We start from the raw sequence: 13365 nt of genomic DNA, 5'->3' as shown, positions 1-13365 counted from the left end.
AAATGTGAATTCTGATTGTGGCATTTAGTCTAGAAAGAGTAACTACCTTTTCGACTTAGATTGTGTTTCCACAACATTCCTAGGAAGAAAGGCTAAAAATAATCACTTTTCTCTGTGAAGACTAATCTACCTTTTAGGTTCTATTTCCCATGAGCTCTGTTTGGGATCCTTTTATGAAAGTTGTTTCTTCTTCCCCTCTTTCAAAACTCACTTTCAGAACTTGTCTGAAGACTCACTTCCTCATTGGTCGTTCCAGGCTAACTCTTACAGAATACCGTCACTTGGCCACGCTCATGAAGGCACCTACAGTGTCAAGTTTATGCTCCTGACCTAACAAACCTATTTATTTCTCACTGTGCATTGAAGTGTTAGCACTTAAGTTAAAATATTTGCATATTATTTTTCTTGAAATGGTAAAAATCTTTGAAGGAGGTTTCCTACAATAAATGTTAATAAGTATAACAGGTACAATTTATAGGGTACTTATTTTGTACTTCTCTGCCCTGTGAACACACATTCATGGTCACACAGAACCCAGAGCCAGGAATTCATCACAGGTCAGACTGACTCTGCAGCCCTTGGCTCTGGGAATCCTACTCAGTAAAGATGGCCTGTTAAGCCAAGTCTGACTCATCCAGTAGTGACTTCACCTCTCTTGCTCACTCATCTATCCCCGGGGCTCTGAAGAGTGTCAGCACATGGTATTCACACTTTTGTTGCAGGAGTTGTTGGTATCTCCGTAAAAGAATGGCTATGCTACAGGAATAAAGGCAATCATAGGGGAAGAAGCCCCCCTACTCCGATTAGTAGGCTGAATCATCTAAACTTGCCTATATTCAAGATTTTTGACCTACAGCGGTAGCAATTTCATACAGTTTAATCTTACACAATTGCTAAAAGGATTTAAAGTTGATAGAAGATTCAGCTTTCTGCTGCTTGATTTGTTTTTAGGAACGGTTTGTGTGTGTTTCAGGTCAGCAAGCCTCACACCCCCCTGTAGCCCTTGGTTGCTGGCAAGGACAATGCACTACTGTGTTTCTTTTACTAGGTATTCCTGACCTTAGTGGCTGTCTGATATTGCAACATTTTGTTTCAATAGGCATGATTAAAGTTCTTCTCCCATGAAGGGTCACTGGTGCTTGGGACTGGGAGTGTAGCCTCTCCCAGGATCCACTGTTTGTCCTGTTAAATATTTGAAGTCTAGGAGCCAGATAGCTAAGTCCTCCCTCTGATCGGCTTTGTGGCGTAGATCAAGCCACCTTTGCCACCTTGGTTTCCGCCTTGATAAGTCCGTCTGAGGCTAGTGGATAAGTATGTCTGAAGAGTCCTGAGAACTATATTATTTGATTCTATCTCCCCGCTGTTGCATGTCCTGGATTAATCCTCTAATTTTCTTATCCTCTCTCCAGCGTCCTCTTTGTGAGTCAGCCATCTCATCTGAGGTTGGAAAGGTATAGTTACCACGCTGTGTGAGGGGGAAGAAAGGGCCTGAGTCACTAAGTGCCACCTATGATTTTTAGCCCAGCTCCCTCTGTTTCAGCCCATGTCCCAGCTCTAAACCCTGAAGCTACAAAGTGACATTCCACCTGGCGCACTGGTCAGTAGCTTCTCTACAGGCCTGCAGGGTGTCGCTCCCCAGGCTGTGAGAGTCACTTTCCACCATTCCATTTCCACTTGCCATTGTCCACTTGCCATTGTCGGTCTCACATCTGTTCATTGTCTCCCATTCCATTCTCTTCAACCTCGCGGGTTTATAACTTGCCTATTTGTTTTAAATTCATTTACTCTCCTTTTAGTGGGGTTTCAGGAGGGAGAAGAAATAAAGACATATGTTCAATCTGTGCATAGATCAGGTCGCTGTAACCCATTTTTAAAAATAACAGCCCTGCAAGGTATGGATTAGTAGGCTCATTTTACAGATAAAGATACCGAGTCTCAGAGAGATTCCGCAGATTGTCTAAGAGCTCACAGCTAGGTATCAGAGCTGTGACTCAGACCTATATTTAACTGAGTCTAGAGCCCATGTGCTTCAGCAGTACAGAATCCTACCTGCCCTAGTCACCTGGACAGAGGTCACATGACCACTGTCAGGGATGGTCCTAGGAAGACACACGATTCAGGCCATGCAAGATCTAGACAACCCTGAGGTCTCTTCCATCTCTGGTTGTAATGTTTCCTCTTGCTTTGTTTGGTAATCAAAGTGAATGGGTCACAGAGATATTTTAAAGCAAAGATAATTGACTTAATATCATTTTAGCTGAAACATTAAACAGTGCTCAATTAAAACTCTGGAGGAGACACATAAAGCAGAAGACCGAACTGAGTAATCCATAGTACCTAATTATAATTCTAGCTACAGATATAACTAATCCATGGTCATATACAAGGAAGAAAATATATGTTTAGGTGACTCCTCTCCGAAGCCTCCACTTAAATGCCCTATGTCATGGAGCCTGCTGACTTACAGCATTCGGCCGAAATCACGGAAGGACTGAATTATTTACCATTTGTTTATTTTAAGATCCACACTGGACCAGCATGATTTGGACATGTGATCATCTCGCTTGTATTAAAGTGATAAAATGGAAAATTTAAGATGTGATACTTGAAGTATTGCAGAGGAAAAAGGCTGGGGACAGAAATAGTGGTCACAGGGACTCCAACAAGGAAAGGCTGAATATTGTATCTTTCAAGAGTACACATAGTTATACATAGTATAAGCTCTGGTATGACTTTACTCAGATGTTATCAAGAATAAGTCAATTAAATAATAACTTATTGTTATATCAGAATTAAGGGACAAGAAAAATGAAGAGTAAGAAAAAATAAGAAAGTATGACCTGAATCTTCAAGCATATTGCAAAATATTTGAAAATAGGGGCTAACCTGAATAAATGAGAACAGTTCAAGAGGACTCAAATTATGGAAGTCCTTAAAAGCCAGATCAAGGAGCTTAGACTTTTCCTCATATTATTTTTATTTTACATTTTGTGTTTATTGTAAAAATAACTAAGAAAACATAAACCGGGCAAATAAAACAGAGGTAAAATTACCCCCAAATCCCAACACACAGTTTATTTATTGATATACAGCTTTATCGATATCTCTGTAATGTACATGCTATTTTGTAAACACATTTTCCACATAACATAGGATCTTGAGCGTGTTTCAAGGACAGTAAATATGTAGTAGAAATATTTCAAGGACATAAGCAAAGGAAGAGAAAAAAGTGGGAAAGTGATTGGCCAGTTCTCACCGTATGTGGGGTTATGCTGGCCCAGGAGAGTGTGCGGGATTTGGATAGTAAGAGGAGGGGACTTTACAGAAAGAACAACAACGTGGAAAGCTGCTTGGAAGGGAAGAGAACATGGTTCACACATGGCCGGGTGGGAAGACCTCCCCTGCGGAGACAGCTGGCTTCCTACGGACAAGGGTGGGTAAGACTAGGAGAAGGCAGGCAGGCAAAAGAAAGGTTTAGGACAACATTTCTTCCTCTCCTCTGAACGCCAAACAGGGAGGAGAGGGTTTGAATGGTAGCCCATGGCCAAATGGGGATGCCTTTCCCCATTAAGAGAATTGGTGAAAGTGATGTGTAGTAGTGAGAGGAGGGGCTTTCTAGTTATGCTTTGAATTTGTCAAGACTCTTTTGTTGTTAAGCAAGAGAAAAAGCCCATTGTTCCAGGTAAAACAGAAAGAAGGGCAGTCAGTTCCAAGGATATAAGGGGCCCCCAAGAACTAGAGCTGAATGCAGCTGGACCTCACTTGAGATGGCAACTCATTGCTAGAGGGCTGCAAGCAAGTCAGGCCTCCTCTATCTCTGTCTCGCCTCTCCACTTCCCTCGTGGGCCTGCCCCATCCCTCTCTGCAGGCTGGCTTCCTGGAATGTCGGTTCCCACAGTGAATCCTTCGTCTGCATGCTCCATGTCACAGTTATGCCACCTAGGAAGTTTTTCTCTCTGTGTCTCTTTCTTAATTTCTTTACCTGGTCCCTACCTCCCAGTGAGGAAGGCAAACCTGTTTGGGTCAGTTCAGGTCAGGTCTACCTTTGGTCCAGTCACCTGTGGGGTAGGAGGAAGGGGACAAGTCATGGAGTCCTGCAGGCCCCTGGGATTCTATTCCAGAGGAGGAAGAACTGGAACGGGTTGGGAGAATATTCCAAATGGTCCTTGGTATGTGCTCTCAACTCTTCCCTCTCCAGAAATTAGTGGATCTCTTATGTACTGAGTTTTAAAAAAATCAGGATTATGCAAGTGTCCAAAATCACTTTGAGTATTATAACCAAAGAAATACTTTTTCTCCACAAGAGGAAAGGAAATCTGGACCTATGATGAGCTTGCAGGCCATTGAAGAGCCTCTTGGAAAGAGTACATTGTGCTCATGTGCCAATCTGAGCCTGAAACAGCAGAAATGTAGAGAAAAAACAAAAATAGAACTAAACCCAACACCATTAACTATGTAATGTGAAATGATCTGCAACAAGTAGATCATAAAAGATGACCAAAGAGAGATGGCGTTAGGGACATGCTGATGCACAAAATCTTGCTCTGCATTAAGGCTTTACTTGCTTGGTTAAACCTAACCCAAGTATGCATCCTATTGTGCCACTTGGGCGTGGTGGTAGAAGTCTGGGTGAGTCATGTTGATGACAAATTGTGGTTTCTTTTTCTGTGTAATGAAGAAATATGGCTTGCTTAGCATATCAGCCCAGTCTAAGTACCTTCAGGATATGCTACCAGAGACAGTTATTAATGGGTGAGAGACTGGCAGAGAGAAGAAATGAGGACAAGGCCTGAGGACAATTCAGATGACTACTTTCTGAGTGGGAGGGCTGGATTGGATATATGGAAAGGAGAAGATCATTTGAAAATCTCCTATATCACAAGAATGTACTAACTCTTATAAAGTTGATTCCCATGAGCCACTTAGTCTTGGTAAATTCCAGACAGAAACAACACATTAGAAGGATTAATTTTCCTGTGTTAAGCACTTGAAGTGAACGGTTTGCTTTGCAGAGAATTGGGCTTCTAAGACTTCTATGTAGACAATCAATTCAAAAAGTAGTATTTGTGTGTGAGACAAGAGTGGAAGGAAGAGAAAAGTATCCAGAGTTCGCGGTATAACTCGATTTTCAGAGATTCACTTGCCGGGCAGAATATTAAATTGTATGACTCAGTTTCCGGTGTCGCATCTGGGTCTGAGGGGCCATAATGAACATGTCACTATCCTAGGATGAAAACAGCTATAGGACGTTGGGTCCAGTGTATTTACTACCATGAATATGTCATTGCAAACTTGTTTTCTTTGTTTCCTAGCAAAAGTTGGAATTGTTTCAAGAAACCAGCCTTTCTCTCAGCACAAACATACATGAAACAAACATTTCAATCACATTCAGACTTCTTAAGGAAATGGGGAAAGCACCCATTCTTGGGAATGAGCACATCAGGGTGAATTCTGGCTTCCCCCTCAGTCAGAGATGTGGATCTGGATCAGGGCTTTCCTAGAGTACTGCTCAGCTTTGGAGCACATTATGGTCTGGTCAATGTCTGGAATGCTGGCTGAACGGGAACAGATCTAAGACATTCATCAACTGGATAAGGAGTAAGATCCAGCCAAGAATGGTTTGCCCCTGTCCAGTGGAATTCTGGGGTTAAAAAAAATTTTTTTAAAGATTTTTATTTATTTATTGAGAGAGGGAGAATGATAGAGAGAGAATATGAGAGGGAAGAGGGTCAGAGGGAGAAGCCGACTCCCTGCTGAGCAGGGAGCCCGATGCGGGACTCTATCCCGGGACTCTAGGATCATGACCTGAGCCGAAGGCAGTCACTTAACCAGCTGAGCTACCCAGGTGCCCCTTTTTAAAAATTTTTTTGAAGTAATCTCTACACCCAACATAGAGCTTGAACTCACAACCTCAAGATCAAGAGTCACATTCTCCACCAACTGAGCCAGCCAGGAGCCCTGGGAGTTTAAAATTTTTAAATAAATAGCAATAATAAATACATTATAATAATTGCATTTAAATGCAATATAATAAGGGTGCCTGAGTGGCTCTGTTTTTTTTTTAAAGATTTTATTTTAAGATTTTATTTATTTATTTGACAGAGAGAGAATGAGAGAGAGAGAGCACGAGAGGGAGGAGGGTCAGAGGGAGAAGCAGACTCCCTGCTGAGCAGGGAGCCCGATGCGGGACTCGATCCCGGGACTCCAGGATCATGACCTGAGCCGAAGGCAGTCGCTTAACCAACTGGAATGGCTCAGTTTGTTAAGCATCTGACTCCTGATTTCAACTCAGGTCATGATCTCAGGGTCCTGAGATCAAGCCCTGCATGGGGCTCCATGCTGGGCTTGAAGCGGGCTTGAGATTCTCTCTCTCCCTCTCGCTTTGCCCCTCCCCCTTCACTCTCTCTAAAAACAATTTTTTAATGAAAATTAAATTAAAAATGTTTAAATGCAATATAATAATTGTAAGCAGCACACTTACCATACAGGAGGCACTATGCTAAGTGCTTTTAGACATCTCTTCATTCAGCTTCAGAATAACCCTAGGAAGTGCATATTCAGTTTTATTATCCACAGGTAACACATAAGGGAACTGAGTTTCAGGGTGATTGAATAACTCACTCAAGGTTACATAGTCAATAAGTGGCAGAGCTGGGATTTGAACCCAGCTGTGTGAACCTAAGCTTGAATGCTTTACCCACTATGCTGAATTGCCAAAATATGGTGTCCTCCGGAAAATGGAAGTGATATTCACCTTGGTATTTACTTGGCTCTGTTCTTTATGTCTCTATAGGAATTCTGATTCAAGTATGTATTTATATAAAAATATACTCCTCATTCATTTTTGAAATAAATTCTAAATTTTAGAATGGTTTCAAATTTGTACAAAAGTTGCAAAGATAGTATAGAGAATTTTCATTAGTCTGCTCTAGTTTCCCCATTGTTCACATCGCATATATGTTATCATGGGGCATCTGTCACACCTAATGAACCAACACTGACGTGTCACCATTAACTAAACTCCATACTTTATTCTTGTTTCAGTTTAGTTCTCCTTTGATGTCCTTTTTCTGTTCCAGGATCCCATCCAGGATACCACATTGTGTGCGGTCATCATGTCTCATTAGACTCCTCCGTACTGTGACAGCTTCTTAGATTTTCTTACTTCTGATGACCTTGACGCTTTTTAGGAATACTGCTCAGATATTTATAGAATTTCCCTCATTTGGGAAATTTGTCTGATGATGTTTTTCTAGTGTGAGGGTTATGGATTTTGCGGAGGAAGGACCACTGAGGTTAAGGGTCATTCTTAGAACATCATATCAAGGGGGCACCTGGGTGGCTCAGTCGTTAAGCGTCTGCCTTCGGCTCAGATCGTGATCCTAGGGTCCTGGGATCGAGCCTCATGTCAGGCTCCCTGCTCCGCGGTGAGCTTGCTTCTCCCTCTCCTGCTCCCCCTGCTTGTGTTCCCTCTCTTCGCTGTGTCTCTCTCTGTCAAATAAATAAATAAAATCTTAAAAAAAAAAAGACATCGTATCAAGGACATATACTGTCAACATGATTTATCACTGAAGATGTTAATCTTATTCATCTGGCCCTTGCAGTGCTAGTTTCCCCTGCTATGAAGTTACTTTTTTATACTTTTCCATATGCTTTGGAAGCAAGCCACTAGACACAGCCCACACTCAAAGGGGTGAAGAGTTAAGCTCTACCTCCTTGAGAAGGGACTACCTGTATAAATTAGCTGGAGTTCTTTTGACATGCATTACGTGTCTTTTCTCTTTTACTTACTTATTCAATCCTATATTTATATCAGTATGGCATTACAGATTTTTATTTTATATTTTGTGTTATAATCTACTCCTGTATTATTTATTTTGTTGCTCTGATTTTTCCAGCTTTGACCATTGGGAGTTCTTTCAGGTCAGCTCCTGTTTCCCTTTGACATGCTGCCGTCATTTTGTTTTTGAACACTTCCTTACTTTCTGGCACTGCGAAATGCTCCAGGCTCCTCTTGTGTATACTCTGCCCCAGCATTAGAATTAGCCATTTCTTCAAGGAGTTCTGATTCCATTTATTGGAAAATGCTATTAGAAACCAAGATTTTGGTGCTGGGTTTGATCATTGGTACTGGGGTATCACTGCTTCTAGGACAGAGCTCAAAGGATAGAGCTGGGAAATATATGTATGTATATGAACCCATGTTTACACACATCTATAATTATCACTGTATCCATCCATCTGTATATTAAACTTAACATGAGTTTATACTCATGTCTCCATTCTAATCCATACCACAAGGTTCATTCTAGATTTCTCCCTCGCTTATCTGTAATTTTCCACTCCAAAAATGAAAAAACTGGATCCCATCATCTACTACTGTTTATTTGTTCAATTCCAGCTTATACATACAGTAGTTTCAGAATTCTTAATCTTTACAACTTTAATCTAAACAACTTTATCATCAGTACAGTGTTTATGTGAAGTTCCTTTGTCTTTATTCTTAGTCTCCAGTCAAAATGCTGTTTTCCAAAGTTACCTAATTCTTTTTAAAAATTATTTTTTGTTATGAGGACAACATAGTTCTATTGTTGAATAGTTGGAAAATAGAGCAAAATTTAAAGAATCTCCCATAATCCTATATTAGCCACTGTTAACATTTTGGTTCTTCTTTCCTCCCCTTTCTCTATGGATATATATATATATATGGATTTTGGATTTATATATATATATATATATCCATATTTATACAGTTATAAATATACACACAATTATTTATACATGTTTATCTCTCTACTTGTAGTTCTCTCCGTAAGTGTATATCTCTGTATATCTTTTTAAGCATCAAAGGAACAATGTAGTTAACAGTGACTACACAGCAGATTTAGAAATGATTCTATCACCAAATCTTAAGCTGAAACTTGATAAATAGAAAATAATTCTAGTATACGTCAGTGGAGCTAAAATACTTCTAATGCATTTCTGTCTGGTGATATAACTTTGTATAGCAATAGAACTTATGTCCTTTCTGGGTGCCTGGGTGGCTCAGTGGTTAAGTGACTGCCTTCGGCTCAGGTCATGATCCTGGAGTCCTGGGATTGAGTTCCGTGTGGGGCTCCCTGTTCGGCAGGGAGTCTGCTTCTCCCTCTGACCCTCTCCCCTCTCATGCTGTCTCTCTCTCTCTCTCAAATAAATAGAAAATCTTTAAAGAAAAGAAAAAAACTTATGTCCTTTAAGTTGTCTAGATGTCAGACTAACCTCCTATCTATTAATAGGGCCTGAATAACCAATTATATCAAGACTAACCTGTCTACAGAATGCTGTAAGGGCAACTACCCTGCTTTATTGACCAAAAAGGATCCCTATGATGTAGATACCCAAACGTCAGGCGGGAGGGATAGCATACTTCTGTAAGAATTTTGGCTGCTGGCATGTGCTTTCTCACAGATGAAGACAACCCACTAACCAAAAAGGTGGACTACAGAGGAAACTCCAAGAGAAGTTAACTTTTTTTCTCAAACATGGTTTCATATGTCCTTAAAAACATGAATGAGTGTTTGGTTGAGATTTTAAATCTCTATTACGTAGAGTAGAGAAGAAGTCACTGTGGCCTCTATCATTTTAGGGATAGATCCTCATGCTTAACTACTTTGATCACAAGTGTGGGTTCAGAAGCTTCATGGTAAATCCTTCACTTTGCTTATACCCTCATTGACTTAGAGTGATTTTCATCTTTCCCAGGTGAATAGGATGAATAGGTCCAGAAATAGGAGTTATATAATGTTAGTATTGATCTACTGATGCTGGACCTGAAGCAGGACCAAGAGACAATATGTGGATTGGAGACCAAAAGGATGCAAAGGCTCCCAAGATAACACGAGCCACCTCCCAGGCCCAGTGTGTCCAGTGGCGGGCTGTTGCTTTTTGGTAATAATTCCTGTAGATGCTGTAGTAGAGAGAAGGTGATGAAACGGAGAATGGATTAAAAAACGCTGCAGTGGCAAAAGGTTTGCAACTTATGTATGCTTTACTTGGAAAGAAACTCTTGGAATTAGACGGAGTTGATATAAAATATTGAGCCCCATGAGCACAAGGGGCCCATGGGAGGTGAAAGCCTCCTTAGCCTTGTTGATAATGGCCATGAATAGGTTCCTGTTGGCAGATGTAAGTGTCTTTATTGTGTTCTTATTGTGCTTATTGTGGTTTTTTTTTTGGGGGGGGGGTATACCAGAAAAGAGTGGTTTGAGTTCACTGATCAGAAGATAGAGGAAGAGACTTAAGCTGCCTTGCATAACCCCAACCTGGTACACTCTGGCACAAAATACCCAAGGTATTTAGGGAGATCTCAAGGGTCTTCAGAAGGGTGTCAAAGGCTTTTCCAAAGAAAGAGAAGTAGTTGAGGTGAAGGCCCGGGAAGGCCACTGCTTACTGCTGTGTATGTTGTACAGGGCATAAAAATACCCGGATAAGGAGCCCTTCCTCTCCTTTGCCAAGGCTTTTGCCCTGCCTGAGACTTCACCCACTCATAGAAAATGGATTTTTCTAGTTGGTTCCCCCCAGAGAGGAAGTTTTTCCAAAATTCTCACTAAGGCTTTATAAAAAATAGTGGTGGCCCAGGGGTTCAGCCATTTTTCTCCAAGGCCAAGTCACATTTCTCCTCACACTGTGAACCCTGTATACGAGGCCAATCTTTAAATCCTTAAGTTTACTTAGATGAATAGAATATTATGTATATCTCACACTACAATATTTTGCTTAAATAGCAAAATTTATTTACATGGCAAGGTGTATTATTTTATCAAAAAGAATGTTGACTAGTTACTAATACATTCTTTTTTGTATTTAAACAAGAAAATAGCTCTTTTCCTTTAATTGGGTTTATTTAAAAAAATTTTTTTTAAAGATTTTATTTTTTTTAATTAATCTCTGCACCCAACATGGGGATTGAACTTACTACCCAGAGATCAAGTGTCTCATGCTCTGTCAACTGAGCCAGCCAGGCAGCCCTACTGGCTTTATTTTTAAAGTTATTCTGGGCAGATACCTTCGCCCTAACTCTCAAAGTTTCATAAAGCCAGGCCAGTCTTCATCTGTTTAATGTTACTTTATGGTCCTAAAATTCCTCTGGTTACTGATCCTACATCAGTTCACCCAGGTAAGTTATTTGCGAAATGTGTCCCAAGAAGCTGAACTCATTTACTCATGGAGTGGGATTATTTAAAATGGAACACTGGAATGCTGGGAAGCCATATTTCAGAAAGGTAATATAAATTTGTGGTTATATATGACACTCTGGATTTCAAAAAATCCCCAAGTAGCCCTGTGAATGTACCAGCTGAGTCGACTTAGGCAAGCTCCCTGGACTCCCTCTGCCTCAGTTTCTCATTTGTGAAATAGAACTTACCTTATGTGATTGCTATGAAGGTTAACAAGAAAAGAAATGTAAAATGTTTGGACTTGCACTTGGCACACAGTAAATACAGTAATAAAACTACATTCATCTTACCACAACTGATATTGGGTTGACCTAAGACAGAAGTGGTCAAGCATTCAGCTTCTTTTATTTATTTTATTTTGTTTTTATTTATTTATTTATTTATTTTTTGTATTCAGCTTCTTTTAAAGATTACTTTGTTCACTTCTGCAAAAGTACATCATTTGCATAAAGAAAGATGCTCATCTTTATACTGGGGGAGAGAAAGGGCATTTATTTACTTTAATAAACTGCGATATAATTTTGTTTTTTGTGATTTTGCAATTTGATTCTCATTAAATGAAAGTTTATTAAAAAACATTATGAGTAATTCCTAACAAATGAAAAGATGGCTCCTTTGCACTTATAATATGAGAAATGCAAATTAGAATTATGCTTCATTACTACTTTCAACCTCTCAGAACTGGTAAAGGTTCTGAACTGTATGATATGAATTGTAATTGATGAGAAGGTGGAAAAACAGACAATCAAATAATCATCAATAGCTATCAAAATTGCAAATGTACCTACCTTTTGGCCCAGCAAAAACATCTAGAAATGTATATGACAGACATATTTGCACTTAGGCAAAATGGTCTATGAGGAAGGCCATTGGTTTTAATTGAAGTATTGCTTTTAATAAGAACATTTCGGAAACAACCTAAATTTCTGTCAATAGGGCACTCATTAAATAAATTTTGCTGCATACAATCATAAAAAAGAATGAGGATGCTCTTTCTGTATTACTATGTAATGCTCTTCATGGTATATTCAATAAAAAGTGAAGTACAGAGTAATATGAAAAAATCATATTTGGCTTAACGGGACAAACAAGAAATGGATATGCTTGAATATGTATCAGATACCTATGGAAGAGGCACAGGAAAACACTCATGTTAGTTGTCTTTTAGAGAAGGAAGAGACAGCTGGAGGACAGGATGAGAAGGAGAGTTTTTGCTGTATTTTTTTTCACCTTTTTTGAATCTTCAACACATAAACGAATGGCATATTTCAAAAATAAATAATTTAAAAAATACCTCATCGGTCAAGAGATGATCCTTACTCATCCCCAGTTTTGGAGGTAGTTTTAAACTTAGGCTTTAATGAAATAATTAAAAAAAAAAATCTAAATTTCTTGAAGTTTAAGATTTTAGGTAGAAATGATTTCACATTGAAATTTTTGAGCATAACATGAAACTAAAATCTCTTACTATTTAAAACATTCCCCATGATTACTGTTTTTATTTATTTATTTATCAATTTATTTATTTATTTTTTAGAGAGAAAGAGCATGAGTGGGGGTGGGAGGAGGGGCCGGGGGAGGAAGAGAGAGAGAATCTTAAGCAGGCTCTGCACCCAGTGGGGAGCCCATCGTGGAGCTCAATCCCAGGCCCCTGAGTTCACGACCGGAGCTGAAATCAAGAGTCAGACACTTAACCGACTGCACCACCCAGGCGCCCCTCTCATGATTCTTTTTGTTGAGATTTGAGCAGCCTTTCAACATTGAACAGGAAAAAGAAATAAGTGTATTCCATATACATCATGTTTAAGAATTTTAGAAAGAATATTCGTGAACCTGATGTCAGTAGTCACAAGTTCATCTACCTACCAAGCATCAGGTGTCCTCTGGGGCTCAGGAGCGAGAATGTGCCCACTGCCTCAGAATTGCTATTTCCCGTCCTAGTGCCGCCCCTGATCTGAGCCTGCGACACTTTTATATTTTATATTCATAGTTCCGGCCTTGCACACAGAGAGAGGCAACTGACAGGCAACCCCAGAGGAGGATTCCGATCTCTTCCAGTACCGGCCCCTCCCAAGATGCAGCTGAAGCCGAGCCTTCCAAGAGTGACCTGTTGCTGGGCATAGCTGCTCCAGAGTGGAGAACTCGTCAT

This window comes from Zalophus californianus, chromosome 5 (genome assembly GCF_009762305.2).
Source record: "Zalophus californianus isolate mZalCal1 chromosome 5, mZalCal1.pri.v2, whole genome shotgun sequence".
Classification (NCBI taxonomy): domain Eukaryota; kingdom Metazoa; phylum Chordata; class Mammalia; order Carnivora; family Otariidae; genus Zalophus; species Zalophus californianus.
Note: the sequence above shows the minus strand (reverse complement) of the source record.